Source organism: Episyrphus balteatus, chromosome 2 (assembly GCF_945859705.1).
Source record: "Episyrphus balteatus chromosome 2, idEpiBalt1.1, whole genome shotgun sequence".
NCBI classification, from domain to species: domain Eukaryota; kingdom Metazoa; phylum Arthropoda; class Insecta; order Diptera; family Syrphidae; genus Episyrphus; species Episyrphus balteatus.
Window position 1 is genome coordinate 27,567,537 of NC_079135.1, and position 24,975 is coordinate 27,592,511.

Sequence of the window (24,975 nt, forward strand, 5' to 3'; positions counted from 1 at the left end):
ATAGGTATTTGAAGGAAGGTCTGATTTGTTTAAGTTGATTGTACATCAGGCTATCAGAAATGTTAAGTTTTAAAAAAATTAAAGTATTAAAATTACTTTATCACTGGCTAAAATTTGTCAGTAAAGTTTTAATGATATGTGAAATTGTGAAAACATTCTAGAAATTGATGTTAATCCCAACTGCCTTGCATGCTTTAAACGGTCAGTTTTCTTACTCTTAAAACCTATCGTCGAGCTGAAATTTGAATTTTTTTTTTTTTTTAATTGAACAACTCGTGGATATTTTTTGCTTTGCTTAGAGTAGGGGAGAGGTGCGGACAGTGAGACACCCTTTTTTTAAATTGGTATATCTTAGAATGTTTTCAAGATAATTTAACGAAACTTTGAAGTCAGTTTAAGACATATTTTATCTTAATGTTGCAAAAAAACTTGTAGTTAAAGAATGAATGAGAGCATCACATTGGACTAAAATGTAGAAAAAGTCAAAAGGTCTCACTGTTTGCAAAGGGTGCGATCAGTGAGACATTATTAGGTGAAAAAAAATTTACGAAAACGTCAAATAATTAGGTAATTGACAAGTATATAATTAATTAATTTATGTTACTTTAACCCATTTTTTTCAAAAAATGTAACAAAAAGCCCAAAAAAAAACGAAAGAAAAAACACTACGAAATCATATTGAAGTCATGCTAAAATAATAGATTTTTTTTTTAAATCTTATGTCTCACTGTTTGCTTTTTTAAAAATCTATGTCTCACTGTTTGCTTTTTAATAATGTCTCACAGTTTACTTTTTGTCATTTTTCGGAAAAATATAAAATTACAAAAAACTAGAAGGAATTCTAATTACATGATATTTTTTTATGAAAGAACATATAAATATAATGCATATGTAAAAAAAGTTCTGTCCACTAACCAGATTTTTTTGTGTTATACACTCTTCTTCTAACACTCAAAAAACTACTTTCACCTGATTTTGTGTGATATTTTACGGTGTAGGAAAATGGACAGCTTAAATTTAGTTCGGACAAAATTAAAAGACGCAGACGAGGAAATAAACGTTTTGACTCAAACTAGCGTTACTGTGCTTATTTTCAGGAAAGAGAAAAATGGATTGTCTCACTGTTTGCACTGTCTCACTGTTTGCACCTTTCCCCTATAGCAAAGTAGAGAATATCCATGAGTTGGACATGTACTGGACAGTAGAAAGGAAAAGTAAAGTACCTAACCTACCTATAAACCTTCTCTGAGACAATTCTGCCAAGAAAACTGTGGTAGGTAGTTAATAAAAAGTAACGCTTACGTTAAAAAAATTTTTTTTATTTTTATGAATTTTTTTAATCCAATTTCGGTTAGAAGGTCTATAAGTTAATTGAACATAATGCCACATGTCACCACTTCAAAGTTCACGACAATAGTGATGCTTACAGAAATTTTAGGTGTTAAATATTTTGTGGGCACAGCTTAGTAAGAATCTTAATTGTTTTGTGGTATTTTACGGTGAGAACTTAAGTTTTAAACTCTTAATATTAGCAAACCATTCAAGTTCCCCGAAAGATAATGATTAGTGCGATGGGCTGTCACGCCATCCATAGGTTTAGGCTCGAATCCAATCCCACTGCATAGACATTTTTAGTTTTCGGCACGTTTATTTTGAAATACAAGTATCCACTTCCATGAAAAAGTTGACACGAATTTTGAACAAATTATGCAGACTTTTTTGATTTTTCCATTAGCAAATCACTATTTACAAATGGCAACTCTTTATGCAAGTTGCAAGAAAAGATCCCTTACACCCTTATGGCTACAAATTTTAGTTAGGGTGTATAAGTGATCCAAAAGCATTTTTGAATATTTAGACAAACTTCGTTCATCTTTTCTATACAATTGTTACAATAAATGGCAGGTAACATGAGTTACTAAATAAATTTAATGTGAGTTACCTAAATATTTTCAAATTTTTCCTCGAAATGCTGAACAAATATTTGTTTTGTCAAAACTTTTGTCCGATTAATGTAACGTGTAACGCTAAAAAAAAAATGTTTTACTGAACTATGAAAGTCCATATCCATACTTTATTAATGAACAGTATTTTTTTTACCAATTTATATTAAGTCTGACGACTAAATCTATATTTATGTACAGTAGTCCCTCGATAATGTGAATTTCTCTAAAATGTGAATCGCCAAAAATTTTCATTGTCATCTCTATAATGTGAATTTTGAAAATTTTTAGACTCTGTAATGTGAATTTCTTTTATAATAGCTTGTGTGTTTTTTTCTTGTTCGTGCACGCAATTTTTTTTATAATTCTGAATAATGGACAACGTCTAGATAAATCTTAAGAAATATTGAATGCGATGACTTTTTTTTTGAAGTTTTGAAATGGAGTGTACTCGTAATTAATTTTATTTTTTGATTTTTTATTTATCTTTGAAATTTATTTTTTCATTGCTTATAAATATTGTTTTAATCAGTTTAGTTAGAATTGGAAAAAGTTCCAGTAATGTGAATCCCTCTAAAATCCGAAAACACCTTGTTTTAATTAGTGCACATTATCGAGGGACTACTGTATTAGTAACTTTTCTGAATGTAACGTGAGTTACAATGGAATTGCCCATCTCAAAACGCGCCAGAGTAATTTAGACTTCGCATCGGTTAGTCTTTCAGGGTGCCATCCGTTAGGTCCGTTTAGTTTTAGTACTTCGCTAAAATATGAAAACTGTTTAGTTTTTAGAGTGTGGATTAAATGCTTTAAAAAAAGAGTACACAATCTCCAAAAAAAATAATTGAATTTGACAAAAGTCATATTTCAGCAGCAAGAAACTCCTTGGGCTAAATTTTTCAGGAGGGAAGATAAATCTTCTCTCTCGTGAGACATTTTTTTTTTTACGTAAAACACACTTTGGGTTCAAACACGCTTTGGGTTAAAAATATTCACATTATTTTTTGAATTTTTGAAATGTGCAAACCTATTAAAATTATTAGAAACATCAACATTCTTTTAGAGGAAAAATTGAAGGAATTAAAATGTTTTCTCTAATTGCATTGCCCAATATTTTTTCAAATATATTCCATCTATTGAATTCCTTCGAAAATTAATTAAAATTGTCAATTCTATAGACAAAATAAATCGAAAAACAAAAAGAAATAACGTCGACAGAGAACATGAATAATATCTTTTCGTCCTGAAATTTTCAAAATTTAAAATCAGATCAGATCGGACTAGATCAAATTTATTTCTAATATTTCCAAATATCTATGGGAATAGAGTCGAACAAAAGGTAGATTTTGATGGTGGTGAAATTACAGGGTTTTTAACAGCATTTCTCTAATTTTTAAGTCCATCATCATTCAATTTTGGAGTCAATTCAACATTTTTTTTAAATAAAATTTAAAGATAAATAAGTAAAAAGATGTATTTTGGGGCTTCCTCTGAAACAAAATGATCAAATAATGATTAAAATTGAGTTGGAAATATGAATTTTCACTTTTTAAAAATTTCCTCGAAAATTTACAGTGTTTATAATAAAATTTGTTAAATTTTAAATATACTTCTTTTATTTTCATCTTTCATAATTCTTTTATGATTTTCGACTGTTCTCTGTTGTTCTTTGTCCCAAATAACTCAATTGCTAAGTAAACACTACGAGTTCAAGTAAGAAAAAATAATCCATAGGTATATCTTAAGGTTTTATCTTGTGTGTATGTTTAAATAAGAACGGTAAATAATTTAATCTATGAGATAAGTTGCTTCTTTTAACCCACAAGACACTTTTGTTTATTTGTCGGCTGTTGTAATACTTTCCTTTTAGCAATAAATGGGTTTGTTTAATTTTTGTCTTGATGAACATCCAAGGAAATAATTTTTACAGAAAAACAACATTTCATTGTTTTCTTTATTTAATTTGTATATGGTTTACAATAAAATTTTTGTTCTTACTTTCCAAAATATATTCTCAAATTCAAACTTTGGTTTTTTTTTTCTTTTTAGATCGATGTACTGCCAACACTGCCGCGCACCGCCCGCCGTTTGTTTGTAAATCTCATTAATGTGCATCCATATTTACTTTCTCACAAAAGTTATAAATAATATCTGCCAGTAAATTTTAAAAAGAAAAAAAAAAGTATATAATTGATTGAAGTGATCATTTGGAAAGTGCTTAGAAATATTGCAATTAACTTTGGCATTGAAAATAAATCATTAGTGGTTTAGGTTTTTTTTTGTTATTGTTTTATGATTTATATTGAGTTTATGTGAAAATGCATTTATAAAAAAACACCAAAATAACGCTTAAGGAATTTAACAAAAGTAAGTAAAATATTGATTCATTTTAAGTTTTGTTTTATATTTGTTTATAATAAAAAAAATTTAAAGTTCTATTAAATAAAATATTACATTATTTAAGAGGTAAAAAGTGGCATTTTGCAAATACTTAAAACTAAAAACAGAACAAACCAAACTAAATTCGAAACAAACATTTTAATAAACAACGAATACAAATGTTAAACATGCTCAAAAGCCCTCAGAAATATCTCCGATTAAAAAAAAATGTTTTTATACTTATAGGGGAAGTGGGGGCAAGACCGCCCCTTTAGTGTTTAAACGTCTTAAAAACCAATAAAAAACATCTTTTACTTAAAATAAAGTGTTTATTCATTAATTTTAATGTTTTTTTGTAGAAAAAAAATAATGAACAAAAGATAATACATTTTGAAAAACATCTAACAAAAAAACGGTCTTGTCCCCATGAAAAAACACAAAATTTACTATAACTTTTCGGGCTTTCAACCAAACTTACTCATACTCACAGACATAATCGATCTTACCAGAAGTCATTTATTTTATATTACAAGTCATGCCAATTTAATTTTTTTTCACAAAAATAGTACAAAAACGGTCTACCTTCCCCTACCTAATTTTTTTTTATATTAATTATTATTAGCCTTTAGAAGCAGGAAATAATTTTTATATTATAAAAAATGTGTTTTGGCATAAGAGACAACAAAAAAAAGTAAACAACAAAAGATGGAGGCGGTCCGCAATTGATACTTAACCTTCCCTCCTCCCTCTGGGGTATGAGATACCCCAGAAAAATTTGTAAAATCGAATTTTTTCTCTAAGTATATTTTTTAAATATTTTTTTTGTGTAGAAAGTATTTACTTTTTAATTGTTTGAGTGAAAAATATTATATGAAATCGGTGTACTAAAAATATAAATGATGAATAAAAAATAAATTAGTTTTTATAATATAGTTTTTAAATATTTATGATTGGGGTATGTCATACCCCAGTTGGAGGAAAGTGTAAGAAAAAATAAGATGGAGGAGGGAAGGTTAAGATTACCTCAAAAAGTCTTCACTAACACACTTTATACTTTTCGTATATATTTTAACCTATAGAACTCAAAAATCATATCTTAAAAAAATCTTTTTTGGATCTTTTTTTAAGATATGATTTCTTAAAGTTTTTTCGTAATTTTTTCCAAGAACATGTACTTACAGACTATATTTTGAGCAATAAATGACCAATCTGAATAAAAGAACCACCACGTAAAATTGAATTAATTAGCAGGAAGTACTATAACTTTTCTGGATCATTTTAGAAGTGTATATGTGAATTGAGTCAAAGCATTATCAAACAATCGTTTTTTTTTTTTATAAAATATTTGACAAAAAATGTCCTACCCAAGAATAAATTCAAAATCTTTTGAATCCTAGAAGTTTAAAATTATAGTTTCATTGCTGGCAAAAAAAAGAAAATACATACTTTTCTTAAAAATCAATGGATAAGTTAGTGGATAAGGTTTGTAAAGATAAACAATTTCGACTCTTTAAGTTACTTCTAGATTATTTGTCTATAGCTTGAAAATCAGGCTAAACTTGAAAATATTGCATATTGTAGAAAATTTAATTTTCTATCGATATAAATCCTTTTTATATAATCCTAAAAATATAGTATTGTAAACAATTTATGAAAAACTATTTACAAACAATTTGTTTTATTTAATTCTATCATTAATTTTATAAGAAATGTAACAAAGATTGAGAATTGTTTTTAAAATAACGAAAAAAAAAAATTGGTATGCTATTCAAAAAATTATGAATAGGACACATAAAATTTAAAAAATGGTTTTCAAAAAAAAATTTTAAGTATTTAAAAAAATTAAATTTTGTGACCTTGGACCACATACAACGGTATAACGGTACTAGCGTACTACGAAGGAAACTTCAAATTGTAAACCACATTAGTACGAACCTGTGTTCCAAAAATGCTTGAAGAAATCTGTTTTTGCATGGCTTTATCCTTAATTCCATCGATATCGAATCAATTTTTTAAATACTGTTTTAAGGTACAAATAGTCCATTCAGCGAGGAAATTAACCTTTTAAAAGATGAATTCGTAACACTTTTGGTACAACATGCAGTTTGAATATTGAATCGTATGAAAACTGCAATTTTTTTGAAATCTAGAATGACCTTGATCCACCATTTTGAAAGATGCATACATAATATGTGCATATTATATAATAGTTATTAGTTACTTGGTAGGAGCCCATTTAATGAAAATAAAATGTGTGGGAAAACCAATCTGTAAAAAAACTCTTAATTCAAAAAACATCTTTTGGTCTAAAAAAAAATTGTACCCATATGCTTATGTACAAATACATAAAACTGACTGTAGGCCGGATTTAATTTTTTGTTTTAGAACTGGTTTTAACTAACTATCTATTATAATTTCATAGAAAGACAAAAAAAAAAAAAAAAACAAATATTAAATTCAACAACATTAACGTGAACGATTTGTTATGAAATTATAATATTTTGACCTAGAACTTAAAAATTCTTGAATAAGATTTTATTCTAACGTCTTGACAACTGTTCAAACTTATTTAAATGTTTACACATGTTTTTATTTTTTTTTATTTGATTGAATAAGTTCTTTTTTTAACTAACTTGATTGTTTTCTTAAGCATTTTGTCAACATGTTTATAAACATTTTTTTAAACACGATTATAGAAAAAGATTATAATAAACTAAAACAATAAGAAATTTTTCATAATGCCAAATAAAATGAAAAATGATAACAAATATTCGATTGTATCTTGATTCTTTTTAGTGGTTATTATATTAATTTGTATCTTGAAACTGGTTTTTTTAAAAATACATTTTTAACATTTCGCTAAATGCCGATGATAGAGTATTAAATACATATTTGCATTTTTAATTTTTACGTTTGCTAATAAACACTTTGTTTCTTATTAATTAAACTGGTTTAAGAAAAAACAAAGTTATTGTTTCAACAAACTGCATTTTTCTCAAATTAGATTTTATTTTAAACATTATTTTTAAACAAAAAAAAACATAAAATGAAGAAATAAACTTGTTTTTATTTTTAAACAAAATTATGCCAAAAAAAAGAACGGTTTCGATACCATTTCTCTCTTATGTCAGTGTGACAGTAACACACAAAAAAAAAGTAGTTTGTTGTTGTATTTCAAGGTACTTTAATAGTAAACTATTATAGTTTGGTTTGTGTGTTTTTAGGCCAACTTTCAGTTTTTTTTTTTAGTGAATTAACTGAATAATTTTAAAATAGAAATATACAAGACAATTTCGATGAGTATTTAAACATTTTAGGGTTTTTTTTAGGCCTACACAACTAATTTATGTGCAGTAAAAAAAACTGCTTTGTAAAAATGAGAAAAAAGAAAAGTTTAAAAATTGCTAACGAACTTTAGGTTCTGGTATGAATAATAAATTTATTTTAAGAGATATTTATCGATGTCATTGATTTTATGAGAATAGTTATAGCAGCAAGTATTTTTACAGACTTGAGAATAGTTATTAATTAAGGTATGGCATCTTGCTAATTAAATAAATATTTAATGAAATCGGATTACATTAGAAGTACAAAAAAGTAACAAAATTACTTTTAATACTATTTTAATAACGAGTAGCTTGATGATTCAATGTTCGAGAGTAGATATATACTTAAACTTTGGTAGACTGTAGTAGACATTTAGTAAAAACATGATAGTTTTGTATTGGGAAACTCGAAAGTATACAAATCATAATGTCTGTGTTTGTTTATTTTAAACAATTTTATTAACACGAGTTATTTTTAAAATAGATGATGACCATGAAACGTGTTTGTGCATTTTATACAATTTAGTGAAACTAAATTTCAGAAACATAATGTTTATTTTATCGTTTACGAAAGTGACAAAATTGTCATTATTTATTTATCAGAAATTAACTGTTAGATGATTGACGTATTTATTTAAACAATTATCTTCCTTTATAATTATTTGAGTAGTAAATGACTTATTATCAACTGTCACAAAAAGTGTTTTGAGAAAATGGAATATTTTGGCAACACAATGTGAAGAAGAAAGAGTTCTGCTTTGGCATTCAAAACATAAACTAATTCTTGAAAAAAAAACTTGTTTATACAGAAACGAAATATTATAAACGAAAAATTGTCCTCTTCAACAGTGGAATTTAAAATGAAACCGAATAATTTGAAGTAATTTTTTTTTTCTTATAAAATCAAATGTGGGAGAGATTATTTGTTGCGTTTCACGGGAAAGAGGACCATTTTTCTGTACGTGACAGTTATCAATAAAATTTGTTTTCATAATTTTACGAGATTTTTATTTAATTTAGAAAATATGTATATCATTTATGTGTAGGCTCATAATAGTTTTTTTAGACACCTTAAAAAAATAACTTTTGAGACCTTCATACAGTTTCTTGGTTAACATGTATGTACGTGACATTTCTTTGGTTTTTAATAAAGTTAGTATGGCATCTTCGACAAATAATGTAGTCTGGAATCACCTTAAACGAGAGACAGTTGAAATTATGTATAAACAATTTTATAGGTTTTTTATCTGTACGTGACGGTAGAATGCATCGTGGGAAATAACGTTTGAAAAAAATGACATTTCTTTCATTTCAAAATGGCTTCTCTAATTTTTGTTAACTTTTTTTTGTATTTGTAAAAATCTTCACTGTAAATCTTTGGGGCAATAACCACTGACAAAATCAAATTCAAGTTCCAACAGCCTGTCCATGTCATTGCTGATAGTTGAAACTAATTTTAAGGCGGTTGTCACATTTGACCCATTATATCGACGTTAGTGTGTTCTATCTCGTCTGCACTTTATACTGAAAAAAGTCCAAATGAGGCAGGATTTTGAAAGTTTTTTTTTTTAATTAACGATTTTTTGACATTTTCGGTATTCATATTAGTTGTTTCCTATTTTTGGCTATTTTGTTAGTGCTCAGACTTTGCTAAATTAAATGCTTCTAAGTCCTCAAACTGACATAAAAAATGCTTATGATAAATAACGAAAAAAATTATCTTGACTATATGTCTGACCCAAATTGATTTTCATTAACTTTAATATTGTTAACAGACAAAAAATGTCATGTTCATTCTTAAGGTATTAGAAGTCCATCTAATATGAGTTTCAAAAGTCCGAGGGAATAACAATAAAGAGAAGAAAACTACTGTCTCAAATATTTCATTTGAAGGTTTTGAGTAATATTTATCAAAGTCTTGAATGCAAATCGTGCTAAAATTTAGCTCTCATACAAAATTCTATGTATTTTTCAAATATTTTTTTTTTTAGATGATGTTTTGGTAAATCAAATTTCCACTATAATATGATCCCATACATTTTTCGTTTTAATTGTAAAACAAAAAATAATTAAGACCCACGTAAATGTCAGGAACGCATCATTTAAATTTTTATTGAATTTTCAATTGTATATTATTTTGGCCTATTTATTAGTTTAGAATAAATGATAATACTTAGCATAATCATTTTTTGAAATCTTTAACGTAACCGAGATAAAAATCATTTAACACAAAAAAGGAAATAAAATTTGGACTGTTTTCACAACATAAAATAGAAGTAATTACTCAGATATTATTGAATCATTATTTTTAGCTTATTCATTGATTTATTTAAGAAATTGAATTCATCTAAAATAAATAAGATGGGGCATTCTTTTTGTATTTTTTGTGTACATATAATTTTGTTTGAGCATCGCATCTTCAAACTCTTACAATTGAATCTTCACTTTAAATAAAAAAAAAAAAAAAAATAACCCAAGGACAATTGAACAGAGATTAATGATCTTAAAAGTTGTGTACTTCCAGTGGCGTATCCAGAAAAAAATTTGGAGGGGGCTAGAAAATTTTTCAAACATTTTTTAGAGGGGTACGAAAAATTTTTCTCTCTATTTTATTCACCTTTGATCGAGAGTGAAGCGCTGTGCTGCGATACTGAAAGTGGTATAGTAGCATTTAACTGCTCTCGACGTCGACAGCTTCGTACTGCTGTCTCCTGTTTTTAAAGTTCTTGTTCCGCAATTCGACCGAAAGTGAATTGAAATCACTTTTAGATTTCACGTGAAATAAAATATCATATTCTTCATTTGGATCAATTTCAAAAACTTCGAAATTGCTTCGAACTGTCATAGCTGAAGGATCATCCTTTTTAATTTTGTTTCTGAAGTTAAATTATTACTGCTGGATGCAATTTTATCGGCAATTTTAATGAAAAAAAAAGAAGAATTCAAGAGAAAAAATAAGGAGACACAAATAAGTTATGATAATATTTTGTCTAAAAATTATAGATTCATTAAAAAAGGCACCAAATTTACAAACAGAAATAATGTGAATTGAATTCGATCAGAAAATCTAAATGAGTGAAAAATGCAGAAAGTGAAAGCCTAGAAACTAATTTTCCATTAAATTATTTTAGATGTTTAATTCGAAATATATATTTTTTCGTAATATGTTGCTTTTATAATCCGAATTCGAAGTCCAAACTGGCATTTGCTGAAAGAAACCATTAGTTACATATGTTGACCACTAAGATTTTGAGATATCAAATATTTCTATTTCCAATAGCTTTGAGAAGTATATAATTTTTGAAAAAAGTGTTTATCGAGATTGCATAAGAACTTTTGCAAAATTACACGGTGATGATATTCGACGTACGTATTATATTAAAAAGTGATCTGAAGAATTTCGAATTGGACTTAAATCCGAAAAAAACCACCCAACCCCCAGCTACAGCTAAGGCTCTTACTCAAACAAACACAAATAGCCGTTTCAGAACTTGGAGGGGGCTCGAGCATGTGAGCTGCCTCTAAATCTATAAGATTTACGAACAAGTTTCAGTGAAGCATATACATTACAATGAAATTATGTAAAAAATAACATGATCTGGAAGGCTTGGGGGGGGCTTGAGCCCCCTGAGCCCCCCCCTCAATACGCCACTGTGTACTTCAAGTTTATTTTTAAAAAAGAAACAAATTACCAACTTACTATTGAAGAAAACCAGTGACACAAGACACGAAACACCTGAGGACACGTCCCGTCGCTCAAATACATCGTCGTATTCTCTCATAAATGAATAATAATATTTTTCCTTTTTGCAAAAAAAATAGTGTTTAAGAAAAAAAATTCTTAAAATTTGTGTCAACGACCCTTGTTGTACCAGATATACAATATAAAGCTGAAAAAAAAAAAAAAATCCAGCAACAGTGTATGTCTGTTAACTTAAAAAGTACACAAAATTTGTTTGGCCATAATAATTTTTTTTTTATCTTCAGTTTTTTTTGTTTTGTTTAAGTCATGGGGATTTCTTTTTTTCTGATTATAAGCATCGACTCTTTGGAGTAGGTGTTGTTAAGACAAAATTGAAGCACAAAACCAAACAAAAAAAGAAAACCTTAAGTTTATTTTTAGCATACAAATTGTTTTTTTGAGCTAAAAAAGCCCAGAAATGGCAATAAAAAAAAAACGAAGAAGAAGAATAATAAACACAGCAAACAGAAAAAAAAATTACGATCTAAAATAAATTGGGATATTTAAAAAAAAAAGAAGACAAAACCTCCTGTACAATGAGAAGGAGAAAGTGCTCATAATGCATTACATGAACTAAATATATTATTTGAGACAGATAAAAAAATCAACTTTTTTTTGTAAGGAATCACAAAAAAAAATTAAAGATACAACGAAAATGAGATTAGCGATATTGGTGGTTCGTGCTCATCATAAGAATCACCAAAATAAAAAAAAAAAAGAACTGAATTTCGCACTTAATTTTCTCCTTTTTCACGAGACATGATATAGGGAATGAATACAGCAAAAATGGTGATATCCCCGTAGGCGCAGTAGAATATTTTTCAATGATACCTCACAAATTTAATGTTAAGCTGTAAATGACAGCATTTTTTTTTTGGTTCTTGGTTTTTGGGTCAATTACTTGCGAAAGGTGAGTTGAATTGATTTATGTACTTTCATTGAAAGTGGATCGAAGTATTAAAAAAAAACGCAATGTTTATTGTTTTTTTGCAGTATTGGAGTACGTCAGGAAAGTCATTAAGGGCCAATACTATTTTAATATGAATATTGTTCTCAATTCACGTACAACCAAAATATTTGGCGTAACTGATTGGTTAGCTGCAAAAAAAAAATCCTTCCAATTTAGGTAATTTTATTGGAAAGTTGACTGGAAAGTTTAAAAAGACTCGCTCTACCTAAATTTAATTTCAGAAAACGACCTTAAGAATAAGCATGCAAGTTGAAATGAAAACAATAAAAGTGTTAGTTACAACTTTGAATGTGTTGGAATTTGCTTGCTAGAACTTATACGTGTAGCCGCGGGCTAAACCATAATTTGACAGAACTTCAACTGCTTTCGATTGCTTTAAATTTACGTTAGCATGGTATATAGCTTCCACTCAAAAACCAATGATTCATTCAAATTTTGAATTTCAAACATTTTTTTCATATTTTCTAAAAAAAAAAATCCAGCATTTATTATAATTTAATTCTTCTACGCATGCAGAAAATAAATTTTTTAACCCAAATGTGACATGGCACCAACCATACTCAATAAATCATCTTTTTGAGTTTTAGTCGAACTAAAAAGTAAATAAACTTACCTACAAACTAAATTCAGACAGATTTAAAAGTAAAAACTGACTTGCGTTGAATGATGCCATTTTACTTCATTTTTACACTAATGCAATAAATGTTAATATTTTTGTATCTAAATGTGTTTGATTTGTTTTCCAACATTTTTTAATAATATTTTACAAGTGGTTAAGGGGAGGTTCACATACTTTGGGAACATTTGTGTTAAAAAATATGTGCGACAACCAAAAAACCTATAAACAATTTTGAAAACCACTGAACTACCTACCTAAAATGTATTTATTTGTTTTTTTTTAAAACTTCCATAAACCTAACAAAACTAATTATTTTAGTTACTAAAAATGCATTCGATATAATAACTAGGTAGGAAATTTTTAAAAGTTGAGATTGCATGTTTCCCACTTTTCGTTGTGCATCGTTCTAGTTTTGTGCGTGATGTTTGAAACCTCAAAAACCAAACCCTGAATCAAATAAAGTCCCTCCTTAATAATGAATAATGTGTCTATAAATTCCTATTAGATATTTCAAAAGAAAAAAACAAAAAACACGAAGCGGAAATAGAATTTTAAAAAAGGGGAATAAATTATTATAACAAAAGAAAAATACAGGTGTACACACATATACGCCGCCGCCTGCGGCCCGTTTATCTATTCAATGATCTGTGTTCTCTAATTTTTATTGCCAGATCGTGTTTATTCTTAAGCACCTGTTTGGAAAAAAAAGGAGATACCTTATACAAAACGAGCATAACATTAAAAATTATTAAGATACCCTTCCGTGATCTTGAATTCTTTTTGATATTTTTTCTATGTGCGTTGTTGCTGAAAACTAGACCCATGTCAAAATGACACCTCCTTGCAAAAAACAAAAAAATGAATTCAACTATAAAGAGAAGTGTGATCATGCCGCCAAACGTGCGTCGTTCGTGACGTGATGAAGAGGCCAAAATTCGAAATAGGAAGATAATTGATTTGGCATCTGTTTGGTGAGATGGGGTAAGTTCTGCTATTCTTTTATGAATAAGGAAGCTCAATGTCAATATAAAAGATTGTGTTCTCTTGTCTATTATTCTTTTGGAATTTTATAATGCTTTTGTTTGAAAACTGTCTACTTTTTTTTATATGTAGGTACTTGAGTCAGTATTTCTGATCCTTGAGAGATATTATCTTAAAGCTGTCCAATTTGATGTAATTTAGAATTGGTATAGTTGAAATTAACTCGATAGATGAATGAAATAAATAAATAAATAAATAAGTACGCCACCGGTGGTCAAAATTTGCATTAAACGTCAAGAAGATGATAATTCCGTCTGCCATTTTACATTTGGTGTATTTTTGACGTTTAACAATGACAAGCGGTTTCACACGTAAAATCCCCAATATTGTTTTATTTCACTTTAGTTTTCTAAATATTAAAGAACTGTCAAAATTCAACAGCTGCGCTGACATTTGGCAGCATCTCCACTCGCAATAATGGCAACTGCAATACCGATGATATTTTAAAAACTTGTTGGCAATTTCAACTGTCAAATTCGAATTTGACTTTTGACAGGAGAAATATTTGTTTCATTTGGGATTCCTTTGAGTAAATTTAAGTTAAGAATATTCATCTTCATTGCTCTTGTTAAGTCATATTGCCAATACTATTGCTAATGTTTCCTTTGCTAACTTACAAGAATATGTCAATACTGCAGTTGATTAACTCATAACCCTGCCATAAAGCAATATAAATTCGTGTGCCACAAGGTTCCATTTTATCTCAGACTCATTTTCCGCTTCATTAATTGAGCGTTAGTATTTCCAAAGAGATGATTCTATAATATTAAAATAACAGTGAATTGGCAACACTGAAGTACTCACTTTAAAAACACAAAACTAAAAAAAAAAACAAAAACAAAAACGGAGTAAACCATTAAGTTTCATTATGAGTTTTTTACTGTGCTTTTCTTTTGCACACAAGACTCGATACAAAATTCTGGTTTTGGCTTCGAAGTTCGTGTGGTTTTGTATTTCTTTTTCGGGAAAGTATAGTATCTTTTCTTTTGAGAGGGTACATATGAATGCGCGCTGCATGATCTTGGTAAACTTCTTTGGTTTTGTAAATTGAAGTTGAAGGATTAAGGTCAAGGTTTTTTGTTCGAAAGTGAAGTGAATAAAGAACTCAGCTCTAGACATCAATTAATACAATGGGCTTTGTATTAGGAGTATTTTCTTTTTTCATTAAAATTGATAGTGAAATTTTATAAATGATGGTTGGATTTGGTTTTATATGATCTTAAATAACGGGAATAGAAAACTAGATGTCATATTGTTGTAATAGTCTTTTTTATCTGTCACATTTATAAAAACCCTTCTCTTATAAGCTTCCAATCTATTTGTTTATTAATCTGACATTCCATTACCAATCACTTTTGGTATGGATAACAAGTTTTAAATTTACTTTCAATTGCATCGTCATCATCAATATTTATAAACCAACGCACCATTAAACAAGTTAAAACCTCATGCGTAGGTTAAATAATAATCTAATCCACAATTTTCGCTTTCTATAACATCATCATCATCGTCATCATCATGATCATTATCATCATCATCAACATCAACATCATACCGCAAAAAAAAAACAAGCAGTCACTATACGAGTAATATAACAGATTGTCGTTAATCGAATCAAGTTTACCACCAACACTGCCATTTAATATGCGAGTACGAACATTGTACACCATAACAGTCAATGTCTAACAACATCCTCCTAGAAAGTGAATCTAAAACTGCATTAAATTGAAACTCATCCAACTGCATCAAAATGAAAGTGAAATTAATCTTTATTTTTTTTTTTTATAAGTTTGTTGTTTTGTTTTATAAAGTAGCAGTTTTATGCTGCGCACATGCGTAATTAAGTCAAATATTTAATTTAAATGTTTTTATTTGAATAAAAATAAAAATAAAATTTATAAGATGATTAGAGATAGATTTTCTATTCAATTTAATGTTGATGGTGGAATTATACCAGTATACCAGTTTACTAATAACTCAATCTGTCAATTCGAATGCCAATGGAACTGGTGTTTTTATAAATGATCTGTCATTCTCTGTCTGATTTAGCTGTATGCTTAAACATCCTAATCTTGATTAAGAAAATTAAGTGACAATCACTTTTAAAATTGCGCTTTTTATAATTCTTACTAAGGAATGACAACTGTCAAATAACATCTGACACTTCTTGTAAAAACTTACATATCAGGAAATTTTATTAAATGTAATTGCTTTTTATTTGTTTGCTCCTATAAAGCCTTAATCTTCCTATTCAGGAGATCAAGGTATAACGCTTCGTAGATTTTGAAGGTTCTATTGTATAACAGTATAACAACAACCTGAGTTCTTTGGCGAAGTATTTATTTATACCAAAACAAGTACCTATTTTGTTTTTATGCTTGTCCATTAATTGCCTAAAAGGTGTGTCAAGCAAATGTACAGAGTTGGCATTATACGAATTTATAAAAAGTTTAATGTCAATGTACTTTAAATCACTTTTTAACCCAGCACTTATCTACTCATAATGTAAATTCGTTATGTACCATGTACGTATTTTATTTTGCATTAGGTAAGGTTTATTTGTTAACAATTTTTTTTTTTTTTTCAAAAGTCAATACATTCAAATGTGTAATGTAATTTAAAAGAACTCTTAAACAAGGTGTCGATCAAGGTGTATCAATATTTGTACAGCATGACTTCAAGTTATTTGCTAATTCTTTTTCTAAACAAATTTAATGCGTTGTTCGTAATACTCAACATACTCGTAAAATATTATAAAAAAAAATTTACCACTGACAGTGTTTGAAATTTACATTTTTAACAATTTGGTAATACACCAATTTGAGAACCTCAGCTATGACTTGAGTATTTGTTCTATAGTCACAAGGGTGTGGGAAGCACTTACAAAATATATTCTTAATATTTTTTTTTATGTTTGCTTTGTTTGCTAATAAAGAAACGAAAATTAGCATACTTTACAAATCAGCAGTAAATTTGAAATAGGTACAGATAAAATTGTGGGATCTATTGGATTTCAAAAAATTATTAACAAATTCAAAAAGAATGTTTCTATAAATATGATTGCGCTGTTATGTTAAAAAAATATTCTCATCTTATTGAAAAATATTCTCATCATTAGAACAATGAATAGCTGTTTTACTTTGGGTTCCAGTGTCAACTGCTAAGTACTTTTGTTTCTATTCAACTCCTTTTATTCTATAGAAAAAAATGTTACTGAATACATGTAGAAGAACTAAAAATACTTTGCGGTAGATACTCGAGCCCAAAGGAACACAGCTTATAAAAGACTTAACCGAGCTTAATATAGCTCAGTTTCTGCTCCAACTTACGTAAATGTCAAATTTGGAACACATTTCAACTCAACGCAGGTTTACATGTTGTTGTCCCTTATTAATAAAAATTACGGCAACGTTAAGTCAATTTTTTATAGGTAATGTCTGTTTAGTTAACTTCACACAAACCTATGAAATGGTTTTGGCTTCTTAAGATTTCGAAAATTACATTTTATTTCTCACATTTTAAATGAGAAACTGCAATCATTCAAAATGACGTACTTCAATGGAATTGTCAAATATGTTCTGCCAAAGAAATCAGATTTAAAAACTGGCGACCAAATATGTTTGTGAATAGAATACGTTCAATGAATATTATTATAGAGATCTGTTTGGGTACTTCTGGAACAAATATATGAAATCTGTCAAACTATAATGAGTGGGTATAAAATCCTCACAGTGAAAAGATTGGCCAGAAGTCATACATTTCTTTTTAACAACTAGTTAGACACTAGATTTCCCTTGATTGACCCCAGTATTTTTTTCTCCAAGATTCTGTCTATTATTTTTTAAAATAAAATCATGCATATAATTAACTTTTTTTTTTCAAACAAGAAATACAAATCACTCTTTGGTTGATACAAGATCAGCAGTCTTCCACAATAATATTAAGCCATTTACCACCATCCTCTATTGAATTCCAAAAGTAGGTATATTTCCAGTCCATCCACTTCAAATTCTATAACCGGCAAAAATTGCTCCTATAAGCTGCAATTCAAACACTGCTATAGCAACTGCAACTCAACGCATGCTCTTGCTACAAATGATGATGATCTGGCTATAAACAAAAGTCTTGCATTCGAACTTCACTTTCAACTAATAAATTTGCTTTTTCTTTTCTTTTTTCCATTCGCATCCTTTCTTTGGGTTTTTTTTTATCATATAAATATACGAGTATATTCGTATAAATTATACCAATTCACATTGAGTAATAAAAACAAGTGAATGTATTGGCAAAAATGTGGTTCAACTATTCTATGAGATTTTCTCATCGACAACATAACCTTGTTTGTTGTGAATTTTCCTATTTTTGTTGTTATTTCTATGTTGTTTGGGTACTTTTTATTCAAAACAAGATTTTTATTTTTGATAGGTAGTTTTTTTTTGTACCGCACACACAGGTTTTATAAAATGATTGTGCTTTGATGACTTTAAATTGGCATATTTATGCCTAGAGATTAAAAATACAAAGCAAATCTGCGCCATTAAAATTTTGTTTTTTTCGTTTTCTTTTGAAAAATAAAAAAAAGAATAAAACAAAATTGAAACCGAAAATAAAACAAACGAAAAAGAAATAATGGCGTGCTTTTTATTTGAACTGCGCAAACGCGCAAGCAAACATACCTACTCGTAGCTGTCATTCATTTTCGGAACACATTTTGTTCAAAAAGCAGCAGCATATTAGGTGGCAAACAACATGAAACAACATTTTAACAACTATTTACCATAACCTAACTGCTAGTAGTTGAGTAGAGATAGTGCACTCAAAACTCAGCACAAATGAACGAACAAAACTTAAAGATTTATCATGACAAAAAGTTGGCAATTGTCGGACTATAAAATCGTGTTTTCTTTATGTATTGAGGTGTGCGCGCGGGTGACTTGAATGTTGTGTCAAGTTTTCTCACTGACACGCGACGCCGCTACTTATCTAAATGCTTTTTTAAGTTGGCATAGTTAATAGTTAATTATGTTTGCCATGTGCAAGCACCTTAATGTTCACATAGTTGTTGTATCTATTTGGTTTTTGTTGATGATGATGGAGATATTTTGAGGCTTAAAAGCTGTAAAAAAAACCAAACATTTCGAAACTGAGATTGTGACACGCTGTGTAAAGTATTAAAGAAGTAGATACATATATCAATTTATACATAAATTATTCATTTTAAAAGAATCATTTAACCATTATAAAAGACTTAGAGACGTCAGTATTTGTCGTGGATAAAGAATCAAATGTTTATTATACTGTGGCGTATCAAAAGAGACGAAAATATAAAAAATTCGTTTAATTTGTATGCGCAGTGGGTTAAGCACGATTATAGAGTGAATGGGAAATTTCGGCTTTGGCTTTAGGTATAAAGATATAGTAAATAGATGGAAATATTCCAATCCATTCTCATTTGAATTTGATTTCGAAATAGTTTCTAGAGAATTTTGATTTTGCTTCTATTTGCTGTTTTTTTTTTTCGTTTTCTTGAATAAATACATAAAAATTATTTAGTGGGTATTTGATAAAATATTCAAATTATATTCATAGTATAAAGTTAACCATGGTTAAGATGGAAGTCACACTTTTGTGAAGAATCATTTTTTAATGAATCAGATTCTTCTAGATAATAATAATTGAATTGTTTACTCTTTTGGTTTTTGCTTTTGTTATGATTGAAAAAAAAAAGACAACACACATTAAAAACTCACCTAACAACAATATTTTAAATTTATGTTTTGCAGAAACCTTAGTCATTCAGTTTGCAAAGCCCGCCCAAAAGTATATATATAACACATAAGATATTAAGAATGGAATAACCATAATCACCTCATGGACGCAATATTCTTTTTTTTTTATTTCTTTGTTCGCGTGTTTTAAGATTAAGATTGTGAAAGAATTATAGAAAGCGTCATTTTAGTTGGAATGGATGTCTTTGAATATCAATTAGATATACCTTAGACAGAGGTAAGCTGGCGCCACTTTTGGAACATTGGGAGAACTTTATACACACCTGCCAGCAATGCAAATAGAGCCCCCAATACTCCACTCACTTTAATTCACCAATAAGTCAGTTTCGTAAAATGCATTTTATGTTTGGAAACAGTACAGTTCACTACAACTGAACTGAATTGAACCAATCTCGACTGAACAAAACTAAACTGAATCGAACTGTACTAAACTGAACTGAGCTGACCTGAACTGAACTGAACTGAACGGAGCTGAACTTAACTGAACTGAACTGAACTGAACTGAACTGAACTGAATTGAACTAAACTCAACTGAACTGAACTTAACTGAACGGAACTGAACTGAACGGAGCTGAACTTAACTTAACTGAACGGAATTGAACTGAACTGAACTGAAATGAGCTGAACTGAACTGAATTGAACTGAACTTAACTGAACCATTGCCAGATCAGTATACTTTTAAAGTAAAAAGAATTGTTCTAATCAGTTGAACTGCAGTGTCTATGCGTAACAAACAAATGCAACTCTAAGAATTCTTATCGACTAAAAATATTTCTCATTCATTTTGTCTAATCTCTTTTTCTTTGAAACCAATTCAAAGTAAATCCAAATTGGTTGTCTAGAATCTTATCAACACTTAACAACTTCCGTTCCGTATATTTTATCGAAAATAAAAAAAAAAAATCGATTTAGGAATAAAATGCACTTTCCTTTTCATTAGTCCTCGTGTAATCTTAAAAAAAAACGACAGCCTATAGTATACGTACACTGACTTACAACAACAACTATACCATACTATATCAACAATTCAAGCGAAACTAGGTCGAAAACGACGGAAATGCCCTGTCTATTTAAATTTAGCAAAGTTCACAACGCTTAGCAAATACCGACGACGACGATGATGATAATATAACGTATCTACCACGTATAGGGAAGAAAAAGAGACCGCCAATTGAAACGGATGGGCCACACAATTTACCCACACTCAATTGTGGGCTTCCTTTCAATTTCTTCTTTCAGAGAGATGTAGAATAATGACAATGATAATAATGATGACGACGAATATATACAACAAGACTATAAGATGACGACGACGATCATGATGATGATGATCCAGATGAAGAACTTATACAATTAGCCAAGTAAACTGGTAAAACCGGCCCAAAAAAAAAGACGTTCCATTGCACATGGCATCATCATCAACATCATTTTGCTGTGGAGACGCGCCTCCACCTTTAAAAATGTAATCCGCACACATGTTCGTCGATAGGTATACAACATCCTATTTGGATCTCGACAACTTGCAATTTCTAATCCAATCCCATAAAAAGATACAAAAAAAAAAAAATCGAAAAAAAAAGATGCAACAAGCAAAAGCCAAACAAGAGAAGATATTTCTATATAGTACCCGCGTCGGCCGCCACTCCCCGTCTAAATGGCGCTGTTGCTGTGTAACAATAGTGTTCAATGTAGCATGCAACTTCTTGAGCGAGCCAAAGCCACTGAACGAACGAACGTTCACTTTCAACATCACATAGCCATGGACAAGCTTATTCGCAACAAAAACAAAAAAAAAAAAAAAAATAAATAAAAGAAGACTTTTGCAGAGTCTTGTCTCTTGTATTTGTTGTTTGGTATAATAGTGGTCGCGTTGCGCAGCCTATAGACGACTTTGGGAGAGGAATTTATTGGCGGAGGCGGATCAGCATGGGAAGAAACATATTGCAACTAAAATGATCATCGGCGTTTGTCTTCAGAAACATTGAATGAAAGAAAAAGTTGTACACAGCATTTGCAACACAACGCAAAAACAAGAAGCATCCCATACAAAAGAATACCAGCACAAGGAGCTTGTGATGAAAACGATGTGTATCTAAACTAAATCTAATTTAAATGCATTCGCAAAATTGTAAATTAACTTGCGCGACTTTTTCGCAAATCTATACACTAAACGAGTCGTTAGAGCGATAGAGAAATGAAAATCAATAAATAAGAGGAAATCTGTCGATAAAGTGGACGAAGATAAATGTTTGACAATGACAATGAGGCAAACGAGTGTAACAACATTTGAGTATACCTTACATATTACAAACACTGATCTTTATAAAACACTGGATTCATGTATTATGACTTCAGTTGAAGGAATTATATTCGGTTAATGTTTATCCTATCTGCCTTTGCATGCAAAGCCAAATTCGGCTCTGACGAATTAAAATTGTTTGTATAACAGTATAACAGTGTAATAAAGTGAGTTGTCATTGTGCGCTCGTAGTTTTAATGTCATCTTCGACTGGAGTAACAAAATGTTGTATTATTAGGAATTGGAGCTATACGTGTGGTGCCGCTAGTCCGCGAGGTTAAGGGGCGAACCCATAGAATCCGTCGAGTGCGTTACGTCGAAGATTTCAACTGACAGCTTGATAAGATACACAAGTTCTTATGAGAACCGATCCATAAGCGACCGAGGCCGAGGGATGCGACAGAAAAATGTTTACATCAGAACTTCCTGAGTGCACATTCAGCAAGAAAATATCGAACGGACCTTGGAATTTGAAGTGAGCTGTCAAAAAGCAATCCGTCATGCAACGTATTCTATGCATGGGTCACCAGTTTTCGTCCCATCCTAAATGTCACGTTGTGGTCTCAGCCCTGCCTAAAATTGTAAAGTTGTTTTTTGTTTTCAATTTTTTTAAGATAACAAAACAAAAAAAAAAATATAATCGTGTATCGATTTGCCATATGACCCCACTTGACCTTTTGTTCAAATTTTTTAGATCACCTCCAATCAGTTCAGAACCAATCCCCAATCCAGTATATGAATAAAGATGATCCAGCACTATTGTGAGTTTTACGTGAAAGTTTTCCACCCGGAATATTTTTGTTCGCCCGGAATTTAAAAAGCTATCATGAGTTTCAGCCGAAGAGAATTTACATTTTCCGCTAAACTAGTTTCTTGTTCGGCACCATAATTTAAGCGAGATAAAAGCTGTCGAACACCTGGCAAATTATCTGAAAAAAAGTCAAAAGTAAAGAAAATGTCCGAACGTGAACAACTTTTCGCCCGGAACTCACAATAGGGGAAAAGTGAAATTGAATTTTTCCAGGTTGAATCTTGTTCACGTGAAACTCACGATAGGGCTGAATATGATTCCTTGTCCCAATGTAGACTAAGAGCCCGAAAAAAAATGCGTACAGTGCCGCTCTTTTCATTTGATTGAACGCAAAGATAAGATCGTTAATTTTTGACATTTCCATCCCTTTGTTACTAACAGAACAGAGAACATAAGGTCTGTTTGGGTTCTTTTTGGACAAAAATATGAAAGCTGTCAAATTTTTAAGATTGACGATGAAATCCTCTCAGAGAAAGAAAAATTTTGCAAAAGTACCCAAAAGTTTGAAAGATAAGAAATTGCTACTTTTTTATATAAAGACTAATTTGATTGGCTGAATTTTGAAAGAAGGTCAAGTTGTTATTGCTCTCTTTTGCGAAAAAAATACACAAATAAAAATGGACAGAATCGATTTGAAGTAGTTTTAATTCAACTCTTGTAACTTTGAACGTTCAATACAGTAAAATCGAAATCTTTCCCAAATTTTTAATATTTGATATAAAAAGACCTGTTAAGAATGTCATTTTATATAGTTTCAACCATATCATTTTATTTTAATTAAATCGATTATTTAAATTTTGTTTATTAAACTAATCACTCTCTTTTTTTTTTCTTTTACAGAAGTCGAAGCGTCAATAATTTCCAACATTACAAGGTAAATGAAATGTTTTCAAATTTAATCTCAAAAACGTTTCTCCTTCAATTGTATTCAAGTAAAGAACACCTTTTACCTCCATATTTTTGTCTGCCAGTTTGAGTTAAGAGACATTAGAATTATGTAATAATTGTTTTCCCAATTTTTTAGATAATTTTTCAATGTTTAACGTTTTCTTAAATAGCTTTTCTCTTGCAAAATCCTTGTGTCCAAATTCGAATTCGAAACTTCAAATAGAGAAACAAAACAGTGACATGAAAGCAATATGAATCAGATACCTATAAAATTTCATACCACAAAACAGTTGTTTACATGTTTTGTTATAATCTTAAAAAAACACCCATCATTGTCATTTCCATCTAAAAAAAAACAAACAATAGCTATTTTTTATATCTAACTTTTCTTATTATGAAAAATCTCCACCACTGTCTTCTCTCCGACAGCAATATAATTACCGATTGCGTATTTTCTATTGCAATTAAAATTCCATCGAAAGAAAAAGTGCAATGCTAAAACAAAATAGAAAAAAAAAAACGTGTTAAGTAAAAAGTCCATCAACTGTGAGAGAAGATAGCGAGAAAAAAATATGCATTACCACTGCACGCTGACATAATTAGTGAAAGTGAAATTGTATTTTTTTTTCTGTTTTGTATAATGTTTCTTTTTTTTTCATTCTACAATATTCATTCATAATTTTATTTGTTGCACTATTACTGAACCAATGTGCATGCACCCTATTAACAAATTGAATAAATAAAGAACTAGTTAGATATTTATTATACCATTGCATTGCACTTTCAATGAGTTATGTATGCGTGTGTGTGTAGATATTTTTTTTTTTCTTCTAGTTGTCAACATTTTTAACGCACTGGGGAAGGGGAACTAGTTTAGTAGTGGAACTGTCATCTTGTGACGTTTCAAGTGATTATTTTTAATTTTATCATAGCACTTGCAGTGATTGATATGTAGAACATTATTTACTTGCATGTAAGAACATTAATGCACACACGACAAAATGCAACGACGACGACGACTACGATGAAGACGCCAACGTGCTCCCGATTGCGTGTTAACAGTAGTTGAAATAAATAGGTTCACGAGGGCTGAAAATAGATGAATTTCCGTCTTCATCGAATAAATACATACGCATATTTTTTTTATCTGTGAGCTCTTTAAGTGCCC

At 29.6% G+C, this 24,975-nt stretch overlaps 1 protein-coding gene across 1 annotated transcript in view; it reads left to right on the top strand.

Annotated features, from left to right (window-relative positions):
• The first annotated feature begins 4,281 nt into the window (after positions 1 to 4,281).
• Positions 4,282 to 24,975, top strand: part of LOC129911044 (solute carrier organic anion transporter family member 74D) — a 60,104-nt gene continuing 39,410 nt past the window's right edge. The window contains exons 1-2 of the mRNA XM_055988676.1: positions 4,282 to 4,310; positions 23,760 to 23,793. The gene's annotated coding sequence lies outside the window, so the exon portion shown is untranslated. The remainder of the gene's footprint in view (positions 4,311 to 23,759; positions 23,794 to 24,975) is intronic.